We start from the raw sequence: 11,845 nt of genomic DNA, 5'->3' as shown, positions 1-11,845 counted from the left end.
AAGAACAACCTCCTGAGGAGAGGTGTTCTTGGGCTCCGAAAGCTGGTGAGGGTGAGGATGCTCTGAATGATCTGTCTAGAGTCTGATCGGTCGATCCCCTTCCTACGGTGGTGGCTAGTCCTATTTATAGAGGCCCTGGTCCTCTTCCCAAATGTTAGGAGGGAAGGGATCCCACAATGGCCAACTTCCAAGGGGGACAATGAGTACAAGCTATCCTGACAAAAGTGGTATTCGCCTGCCAAAGGTGCTGGTGGTGATGCCGTCGTGGGCTCCGCGGTGACCTCCGTCTTGCTGTCCTGCTGGTCTTGGTCTTGTTGCACTGATGTGGAAACCTTTGCCTGATGCCTCGGGACTCCTCACCTGCGCTTGCCCCTTTAGCACAAAAGAGGCAACAGGTACTTCGCGCCCGCTGGCGCCCGCCTGGCCTTGATCGTCATGGCTCATGTCATGTGAACCTCGCGAGGTACCCCTCCACCTTGATAGCTCCGCTCCTCGCGAGCTAGCCTAGTGAGACTGCCCTTGAGAAGGTCTTGTGTCGTCCGCCTCGCGAAACCTGGCCCCTCGAGAGGGTCTTGAGTGGTTGTCAATGAAGATGGGCCGTACCAGGCCGTCGATGGAGCCACGCCGTTGACCGCAGGCAGGCAAGTCTGGGGACCCCCCGTTCCCAGAACGCCGACCGTAGCCCCCTGGCCCAAGGCGCGCTCGTACTTGGCTTCGAGGCAAAGCCAAAGGGCAAGTGCGGAGCGCCGTGGGCCCCAACCGCCTGCGGCCTTGATTGATGTGTGGCGATTGACAGGACATGGGCGTCTCCGCTTCCCCATGCTGCCTTGATATCCGCTTGGCTAGGCGGCCACCATGGTCTACACAGCTCCACCCTCATCACTGGCGGCGCACTTCTCAACTCCTCCACCTTCCCGAAAACCAGGGTCTCCCCCTTCAATATGATCAAGACCCTATCCTCTCCATCGCCATGGCACCGATCGGGACGAAGAAGGGGAAGAAGAAGCCCCAGGCTCCAGCCGAAGCGTCACCGGCCTTCGAGCCCGCCGTTGAGCGGTCGGTGGTGCTCAACCAGGAGGTGATGGACAAGGTCCCAGCACTCGCCGCAGATTCCAACGAGTGGGGGAAGACGGTGGCCTGGCGCTGCAGTCGACAAGACAGCCACCAAGGTCCACATTCATTTTCATGCCCTGTGGGCTGGCCCGATTCCCCCTTTCTCCGCCTTCCTCAATGCCATACTTTCCCACTACCAGATCAATATGCTGCACCTAGATCCCCCGTCCGTCATCCTTCTTGCTGTCTTCACCTTTGTCTGTGAGGCCATGGTGGGCATCGCTCCTTTCGTGGCCTTGCTTCGCCACTTCTTCTCGTTGCATCTGACCAACCCCCGGCAGCGCTCGGGATGCGTGAGCTTCCAAGCCGTGGCTGCGACTGCCGGTTCGGGGATTGACTTCGATCTCTTGTTGCGTGTGAGTGGTTTCGGAGATGGTGGGAGTTTGTGGACGCTGGCGTGTTCAGCCCCTGCTCTCGCTTCCAATGGCACCCGCTGCTCCCAGCTCTGGCTGGGGGCACGAGACGCTCGCTCACCCGCGTCTTGCCTATGTCTGGCGTCGGCTGACTAGGCTGAAGGACCTCGACGTGACGGTGCCCATGGTGATGAAGGAGTTCATCCGGCGTCGTATCGCTCCGCTCCAGCGCTACTCTCGTCCAATGTGGACGTTCTCCGGCAGCAAGGACCGCATTAGGCTCCACGAGCCCGGGCTTCCTCTTGAGGTGCAACGAACTGTGCTTGAGCTTCTAACGGGCAACCCGTCGCCAGCCAACATGCCAGAGGAGGGCTGTATCTTGTATTGCTGCTCGAACAAGCTGGAGTTCGCGAGGCAGATGCCCCCCTTCGATGAATGGGGACTACGCCTGGTTGGCCTTGAAGGGCCTCGCGAGAGCCCTGTCTTCGTGGTTCCCCTGCCCTCTGCCAGGGCGACACTCACCCCAGAAGTGGGCACAGGGGCGACCGCTGTCCAATCCTGGCGACGTGGCTGCTAAGGAGCCGGCGTCGCTTGGGGCTCCTGAAGCGCCATCTTGATACGTCTCTAACGTATCTATGATTTATGAAGTATTTATGCCATGTTTACAATAGTTTTACATGATTTTGGTATGATTTGATTAGAACTAACCCGGACTGACGCTGTTTTCGGCAGAACTACCGTGGTGTTGTTTTCGTGCAGAAATAAAAGTTCTCGGAATGCGATGAAAATCAACGGAGAATTTTTCTAGAAAATATAAAAAATACTGGAACGAAGAGTTATCGGACGGGAGGCACGTGGGCCCCACGAGAGTGGAGGGCGCGTCCCTGTGCCTCGTGGACTTCCCGTGGGGCCCCTGACTTGTTCTCGATGCCAACCTCTCCTATAAATACCCAAACCTCCAGAAAATAACCTAGATCGGAAGTTCCGCCGCCGCAAGCCTCTGTAGCCACGAGAAATCAATCTAGGCCCTCTCGGGCACCCTGCCGGAGGGGGACATCATCACCGGAGGCCATGGAGGAGGATCCCGGAGGGTCCATCATCGCCATGAAGGCCAAGGACCAGAGGGAGAACCTCTCCCCATCTAGGGGGGAGGCCATGTAGGAGGAAACACAAGGGGGAGAACCTCTCCTCCTCTCTCTCGGTGGCGCCGGAGTGCCATCGGGAGGGGAATCATCACCGCAGTGATCATCTTCATCACCATCACCATCATCATCACCATCCTCATCTCTTTAACGCGGTCCACTCTCCCGCACCCCGCTGTAATCCCTACTTGAACATGGTGCTTTATGCCACATATTATTATCCAATGATGTGTTGCCATCCTATGATGTTTTGAGCAGATATCCTTTGTCTTTGGGTTGATTGATGATCTAGATTGGTATGAGTTGTATGTTTTATTTTGGTGCTATCCTATTGTGCCCTCTGTGTCGCGCAAGCGAGAGGGATTCCCACTGTAGGGTGTTGCAATACATTCATGATTCGCTTATAGTGGGTTGCTTGAGTGACAGAAGCATAAACCTGAGTAAGGGGGTTGTTGCGTATGGGATAAAGGGGACTTGATGCTTTAATGCTATGGTTGGGTTTTACCTTAATGATCTTTAGTAGTTGCGGATGCTTGCTAGAGTTCCAATCGTAAGTGCATATGATCCAAGAAGAGAAAGTATGTTAGCTTATGCCTCTCCCTCATATGAAATTGCAATAGTGATTACCGGTCTTGTTAACAATTGCCTAGGATAATTCCGCACACCGACCCATCATTATTCCACACTCGCTATTTATAATATTTAGTAATATATTCTAAATTTATGATAACAGCACCTACTTTTATGTTTTAGCTCTCCGATATCATGCAAAGTTATCCTCTTCATACCCACAACGTAGTTTTATTTCTCGTTTCTAGTTGGAAGCAAACGTTCGGTGTACGTAGAGTCATATCAGCGGCAGATAGGACTTGAGAGAATATTGATTTTACCTTTAGCTCCTTGAGGGTTCGACACTCCATACTTATCACTTCCACCATTGGGAATTGCTACGATGAGTCCCTGCACTTGGGGATTATCACATCTCCTGGGGTCCGAGGGAGCTGCCCTGAAGAAGCCGCCGGGGGAACGACGCAGTCCGCCGCTCCTGAGGCTGAAGCCCCCGAGGCCCAAGCGGGTCGCCGCGAGGCAGAGGTCGAGGGCTCCCGGCAGATCGGCACTCCTGAGGTCGCCTCCTCAGGAGCCACACCAGCCGCGCCCGGTGATGGTGACCGCACCCAGGGGTTCGGCCGGCTCCGACCGAACTTCGACGCACTCTGCAAGAGGAAGGGGTCTCCAAGCTGCAATGGCGATGCCTTCCGGCCATTGAAGTAGAGGAAGTATATTGCCATAGACGAGTGAGTACCTTACCTTCGTAATTTCTTGAGTGCTGCTTCCCCTCCTGACCGTGTTCCTGAGGGCCACTTCTTCCAAGGCGACGAAGTCTCCCGAGAAGCAACCTCCTCCTGCCTCGAGTCCTCCGTTGGCCCTGAGCGCCGTACGCCAGCCCGTCACGCCGGGCGCGAGGCTGGCCGAAGAAGTGGACGTGTCGGCTTGGCGTCTTGACCCCGCGTTCTTGCCGTCCCTCCTTCGGGGTCCTGCCCGGTGTGCGGAAGGTGTGCCAAGGGCTCCTCCTCTAGTTATTGACCGCGGTTGGGTGACCTCGGCCCTGGCCTCTTCTTTGAGTAACGAGCCTCCGCCCCTCCAGGCCCCTACCGAGGCCTGGAGGGTACCTGTAAAGGCCCGGCCTCCATCCCCCTGCTGGGAGGAGGCGAGCCACTTCGAACCTCTTCAACGACCTCCGGCGTGGAGGACAGGCCCGGTCGTGCGTTCAAGCTTGCGCACAGGCCGGGTGCTGTCCGCCACGAGCTCTTCCGAGAGGAGATGAGTGCGCTGAGCCAGCTTGGGGAAGAGCTCACGGATGTCGACGCCCGCCTCGAGACCGAAGGCCTTCGGCTGGTGGACGAATGGCATCATTTGAAGGTGGCCATCAACCTCGGGCATCTCCAGCGTGAGCACACCAACACGAAGGCCGAGGCATCCCTTGCAGCCTCGCGCGAGGCCAGTTCTCGAGCCTTGGGGGAGGCCAGGGAGGCTGACCACCGCCGCGAGGTTGCAGTGAAGCACAGGCAGGAGCTCCAGGCCCTGAACGCCTCCCTGGAGCAACAAGTTGAGGCGCGCAGGGCTGCCTAGCGTCGATGAAGGGGGCGCCTTCCGAAGAGGAGGAGATCTTGAGGCGCGAGGAGGTGCTCGTGCTGGAGGCCACGGAGCGCAGCCTCGAGCTTGAACGGTTGGAGACGAGGGGGCGCCAGGTCGCCTAGGCGGAGGACGCCGCGAGTGCGCGCAAGGCCAGGATCCAGGAAGAGGTTGACCGCAGGGTGGCGGAGGGCCGCACAGACCTTGCCAACAGACATGACCTGAAGTTGAAGCTCTTGGAAGCTGAAGCCGAGGGCAGAAGCGCCGCCCTTAGGTTAAGGTTGGCTGAAGCGGAGCAGCGCGAGAAGGCCGCCACGGCTGCCCTGGTCTCCATGCAGGCCGAGCTGGCCTCTGACCGTGCTGAACTACTCCCTCTTAAGCGGCAAGTCACCAATGCCGAGTCCCTCGCGCAGCAAAGCAGGGAGGAGGCGATCTGCCGGCAGATGTTGCAGCGTGAACACACCTCCATGCTCCGGGACCTCAGGGTAAGGGCCAACTAGGCGCTAGGCGTCATCTGCGACGAGCACGCCCCTCATTGATACGTCTATTTTGCATCATGCTTTTATATCGATATTTATTGCATTATGGGCTGTTATTACACATTATGTCACAATACTTATGCCTATTCTCTTTTTTTACAAGGTTTACATAAAGAGGGAGAATGCCGGTAGCTGCAATTCTGGGTTGGAGAAGGAGCAAATATTAGAGACCTATTCTGCACAACCCCAAAAGTCTTGAAACTCCACGGAAGATATTTTTGGGAATAATAAAAAATATTGAGCGAAGAAAATACCAGAGGGGGCCCACACCCTGGCCACGAGGGTGGGGGCGCGCCCTACCCCCTGGGCGTGCCCCCCTGCCTCGTGAGCCCCCTGGTGGCCCTCCGGTGCCCATCTTCTGCTATATGAAGCCTTTTGTCCGTGAAAAAATCATAAGCAAGCTTACGGGACGAAACTCCGCCGCCACGAGGCGGAACCTTGGCGTAACCAATCTAGGGCTCCGGCAGAGCTGTTCTGCCGGGGAAACTTCCCTCCGGGAGGGGTAAATCATCGCCATCGTCATCACCAACGATCCTCTCATCGGGAGGGGGTCAATCTTCATCAACATCTTCACCAGCACCATCTCCTCTAAAACCCTAGTTCATCTCTTGTATCCAATCTTTGTCCCAAAGCCTCAGATTGGTACCTGTAGGTTGCTAGTAGTGTTGATTACTCCTTGTAGTTGATGCTAGTTGGTTTATTTGGTGGAAGATCATATGTTCAGATCCTATATGCATATTAATACCACTCTGATTATGAACATGAATATGCTTTGTGAGTAGTTACGTTTGTTCCTGAGGACATGGGAGAAGTCTTGCTATTAGTAGTCATGTGAATTTGGTATTCGTTCAATATTTTGATGAGATGTATGTTGTCTCCCCCTCTAGTGGTGTCATGTGAACGTCGACTACATGAGAATTCACCATTGTTTGGGCCTAGAGGAAGGCATTGGGAAGTAATAAGTAGATGATGGGTTGCTAGAGTGACAGAAGCTTAAACCCTAGTTTATGCTTTGCTTCGTAAGGGGCTGATTTGGATCCATATGTTTCATGCTATGGTTAGGTTTACCTTAATACTTCTTTTGTAATTGCAGATGCTTGCAATAGGAGTTAATCATAAGTGGGATGCTTGTCTAAGTACGGGCAGCACCCAAGCACCGGTCCACCCACATATCAAATTATCAAAGTACAGAACGCGAATCATATGAACATGATGAAAACTAGCTTGACGATAATTCCCATGTGTCCTGATACGTCTCCAACGTATCTATAATTTATGAAGTATTCATGCTATTATATTATCCATCTTAGATGTTTTATATGCATCTATATGCTATTTTATATGGTTTTTGGGACTAACCTATTAACCTAGAGCCCAGTGCCAGTTTCTGTTTTTTCCTTGTTTTTGAGTTTTACAGAAAAGGAATACCAAACGGAGTCCAATTGACGTGCCAATTTTTGTTGATTTTTTATGGACCAAAAGAAGCCCCTGGAGCAAAAGAGTTGGGCCAGAAGAGTCCCGGGCTGTCCACGAGGGTGGGGGGCGCGCCCACCCCCCCTTGGCGTGGGCCCCTACCTCGTGGACGGCTCAGAGACTCCCCTGACGTGAAACCAACGCCAAAAATTCCTATAAATACAGAAACCCCCAGAAAATAAGCTAGATCGGAAGTTCCGCCACCGCAAGCCTCTGTAGCCACGAGAAATCAATCTAGGCCCTCTTTGGCACCCTGCCGGAGGGCGCCATCATCACCGGAGGCCATGGAGGAGGATCCGGAGCGGCCATCATAGCCATGCAGGCCAAGGACCAGAGGGAGAACCTCTCCCCATCTAGGGGGGAGGCCCTGGAGGAGGAAGCACAAGGGGGAGAACCTCTCCTCCTCTCTCCCGGTGGCGCCGAAGTGCCATCGGGAGGGGAATCATCACCGCGGTGATCGTATTCATCAACATCACCATCATCATCACCATCCTCATCTATTTTACGCGGTCCACTCTCCTGCACCCCACTGTAATCCCTACTTGAACATGGTGCTTTATGCCACATATTATGATCCAATGATGTGTTGCCATCCTATGATGTTTTGAGTAGATAACCTTTGTCTTTAGGTTGATTGATGATCTAGATTTGTATGAGTTGTATGTTTTATTTTGATGCAGTCCTATGGTGCCCTCCGTGTCGCGCAAGCGTGAGGGATTCCCGCTGTAGGGTTTTGCAATACGTTCATGATTCGCTTATAGTGGGTTGGTGAGTGACTGAAACACAAACCCGAGAAAGGGGGTTGTTGCGTATGGGAATAAAGAGGACTTGATGCTTTAATGCTATGGTTGGGTTTTACCTTAATTATCTTTAGTAATTGCGGATGCTTGCTAGAGTTCCAATCATACGTGCATATGATCCAAGAAGAGAAAGTATGTCAATTAGCTTATGCCTCACCCTCATATGAAATTGCAATGACGACCACCGGTCTTGTTAACAATTGCCTAGGACAATTCCGGACACCGATCCATCATTATTCCACACTCGCTATTTATAATATCTAGTAATATATTCTAACTTTATGATAACATCACCTACTTTTATATTTTAGCTCTCCGATATCATGAAAAGTTATCCTCTTCATACCCACAATGTAGTTTTATTTCTCGTTTCTAGTTGGAAGCAAACGTTCGGTGCACGTAGAGTCATATCAGTGGTAGATAGGACTTGAGAGAATATTGATCTTACCTTTAGCTCCTTGTGGGTTCGACACTCCATACTTATCACTTCCACCATTGGGAATTACTACGATTATTCCCTGCACTTGGGGATTATCATGTCCTCGGGAGCGCTTTCCATCATATAAGAAATTGTCCAGGCTTGTCCTTTGCTACAAAAAGGATTGGGCCACCTTGCTGCACTTTATTTACACTTGTTACTTGTTACTCGTTACAAATTACCTTATCACAAAACTATCTGTTACCGATAATTTCAGTGCTTGCAGAGAATACCTTGTTGAAAACCGCTTATCATTTCCTTCTGCTCCTCGTTGGGTTCGACACTCTTACTTATTGAAAGGACTACGATAGATCCCCTATACTTGTGGGTCATCATGACTCTTTTCTGGCGCCGTTGCCGGGGAGTGAAGCGCCTTTGGTAGGTGGAATTTTGTAAGGAAAAATTTATATAGTGAGCTGAAATTTACTGTCACTTGTTACTATGGAAAGCAATCCTTTGAGGGGCTTATTCGGGGTATCTTCACCCCGACCGGTAGAGCAAACAGTTGCTCCTCAACCTACTGAACCTATTGAGAATGTTTACTTTGAAATTCCTTCGGGTATGATAGAGAAACTTCTAGCTAATCCGTTTGCAGGAGAGGGGACATTGCATCCCGATTTACACTTAATCTATGTGGATGAAGTTTGTGGATTATTTAAGCTTGCAGGTATGCCCGATGATGTTATCAAGAAGAAGGTCTTCCCTTTATCTTTGAAGGGAGATGCATTGACATGTATAGGCTATGTGATGATATGGGATCATGGGACCACAAGCGATTGAAAGTGGAATTTCATCAGAAGTTTTATCCTATGCATCTTGTTCATCGTGATCGTAATTATCTATATAATTTTTGGCCTCGCGAAGGAGAAAGCATCACTCAATCTTGGGGGAGGCTTAAGTCAATGTTATATTCATGCCCCAATCATGAGCTCTCAAGAGAAATGATTATTCAAAATTTTTATGCTCGGCTTTCTAACAACAATCGCTCCATGCTCGATACTTCTTGTACTGGCTCTTTTATGATGTAGACTATTGAGTTCAAATGGGATTTATTGGAAAGAATTAAACGCAACTCTGAAGATTGGGATCTCGACGAAGGTAGGGAGTCAGGTATAACACCTAAGTTTGATTGTGTTAAATCTTTTATGGATACCGATGTTTTCCGTAAATGTAGCACTAAATATGGACTTGACTCTGCGATAGTAGCTTCTTTTTGTGAATCTTTCGCTGCTCATGTTGATCTCCCTAAGGAGAAGTGGTTTAAATATCATCCTCCCATAGAAGTAAAAGTAGTTGAACCTATTAAAGTTGAAGAAAAGACTGTCACTTATAATGATCCTATTGTTCCTACTGCTGATTTTGAGAAACAACCTTTCCCTGTTAGGATAAAGGATCATGCTAACGCTTCAACTGTGGTTCGTAAAAGCAATATTAGAAATTATACACCTCCTGAGCAAGTTAAAGTTGAACCTAATATTGCTATTATTAAAGATCTCTTGGCTGATAATATCGATGGGCATGTTATTTACTTCTGCGATGAGACTGCTAGAATTGCTAAACCTGGTGCTAAAGATAAACATAGACCTGTTGTAGGCATGCGTGTTATTTCTATTAAAATAGGAGATCATTGTTATTATGGCTTATGTGATATGGGTGCTAGTGCTAGTGCAATACCTATTTCTTTATATCAAGAAATTATGCATGATATTGCACCCGCTGAGTTGGAAGATATTGATGTTACCATTAAACAATTTCACCGATTGGGATTGTTAGAGATGTTGAAGTCTTGTGTGGGAAAGCTAAATACCCTGCTGATTTTCTTGTTCTTGGTTCCCCACAAGATAGTTTTTGTCCCATTATATTTGGTAGACCCTTCTTGAATACTTTCAACGCTAGGATAGACTGCGAAAGGATGTTGTTACTATTGGTTTGGATGATATGTCCCATGAGTTTAATTTTTCTAAATTTCGTAGACAACCCCGTGATGAGGAATTGCCTAGTAAGGATGAAATTATTGGTCTTGCTTCTATTGTCGTGCCTCCTAATGATCCTTTAGAACAATATTTGCTAGACCATGAAAATGATATGTTTATGAATGAAAGAAGGGAAATAGATGAAGTATTCTTTAAACAGGGACCTATTCTGAAACACAACTTGCCTGTTGAAATCCTAGGGGATCCTCCTCCACCCAAGGGTGATCCCGTGTTTGATCTTAAACCATTACCTGATACTCTTAAATATGCTTATCTTGATGAAAAGAAGATATATCCTGTTATTATTAGTGCTTACCTTTCAGAGAAGCAGGAAGAAGAATTATTGAAAACTCTAAAGAAGCACCGTGCTGCTATTGGATATACTCTTGATGATCTTATGGGCATTAGTCCCACTCTATGTCAACACAAAATAAATTTGGAGAAAGACGCCAAACCAGTTATTGATCATCAGCGACGGTTAAATCTTAAGATGAAAGAAGTGGTAAGAAAGGAAATATTAAAGCTCCTTGTGGCAGGTATAATTTATCCCGTTGCTGATAGTCAGTGGGTAAGTCCTGTCCATTGTGTCGTGGTTTTGTCACGACAGATGTCCTAGAGAAAGGACTTAGTCGTGGAGCCATCGCTACGGGTTAGCTTAAAGGGGTTAAAGCGGACAAGGGACGCAAGAGAGTTTTATACTAGTTCGGCCCCTTACGATGAAGGTAAAAGCCTACGTCTAGTTGTGATGGAATTGATGCGGTTTCGATGACCAGGGAGCGAATACGCTTTGCCTGAGTCTTGAGTTGTTGTCCTTGAACCGCCGCTGGGTCGTCCCCTTATATACATGGGTTGACGCCCGTCGGTTTACAGACTCCGCGGCCGGCTCATAATCGTGTCCGGCTCAGTCTCTGCTACTTCTATCTTACAACACAAGTTTATATATCAATGCCGGTTTGTTTCTACAGGCCTTAAACCGGCTTTGGCCCCTGGGCCTTCTTGAAGCGTCACCATCTGTCTTCATGGGCTTCAGATACAGATGAACTACTTATGAGGTTAACCCGGCCTCTCCTGGCCAGTTTACGCCCAGTGGTAATATCCCCAACATTAGGCCCCAGATTGATTTGAACTGGTTCATGTCAATCCTCAATATTTAAGAAAATTTCTTCTTCAACATCTTCACACAATCTTGTAAACCGCCATGACATCATCTTCTAGGATCATGGTACACCACCGTGACGTCACCTGTCATTAACGAGCCTCCGACAATCGAGGCGACAACATCGCCTCATATCCAAAAATTTGGATCCTCGATTTTCGCGTCTGTCGTTTATCTCCCTTATAAATAGGGCCAGGGGGTCTTTCCATTTCCCCCCTCGTGCCTCTTCGCTTCATCGTCATCCTCGCGACGCCTGACCCTTCGAACTCGGCCGCCGCCATCAACCTTCGACTGCTGCACCAACCTTGCCCGCTGCATCGACCTGAACGTACCAGAGCTCCTCCGCGCGCCGCCGCCGCTCAACAGCCTCCGTAAGTCTCCCCTTTCTCTTGCCATAGATCTGCACTCAGGGTTTCTGTCGTTCATCAGTGTTCGTCGCCGCCCTTCTTTTTCCTTATTTATACCCATGGATTAGATCCAAAAACCAGATAGATCTCGCGCGGTAGTAGTTTAAACCACATAGGTCTCGCGCGGTAGTAGTTTCAGCACCTATTTGATATCCAACTCATCTCAACTTGGTGAACTTTTAGTACGCTGGAATTTAGGTCAGAATATATTTTGTTTTTCCTATGCGCGGTAGATCTGAAATTACCATAGCAAGATATGAAACTTGTTTCTTCCTTCT

Source organism: Triticum aestivum, chromosome 6D (assembly GCF_018294505.1).
Source record: "Triticum aestivum cultivar Chinese Spring chromosome 6D, IWGSC CS RefSeq v2.1, whole genome shotgun sequence".
In the NCBI taxonomy this organism is placed as follows: Eukaryota; Viridiplantae; Streptophyta; class Magnoliopsida; order Poales; family Poaceae; genus Triticum; species Triticum aestivum.
The sequence above is the reverse complement of the archived record's forward strand: the minus strand, read 5'-3'. Positions refer to the sequence as shown.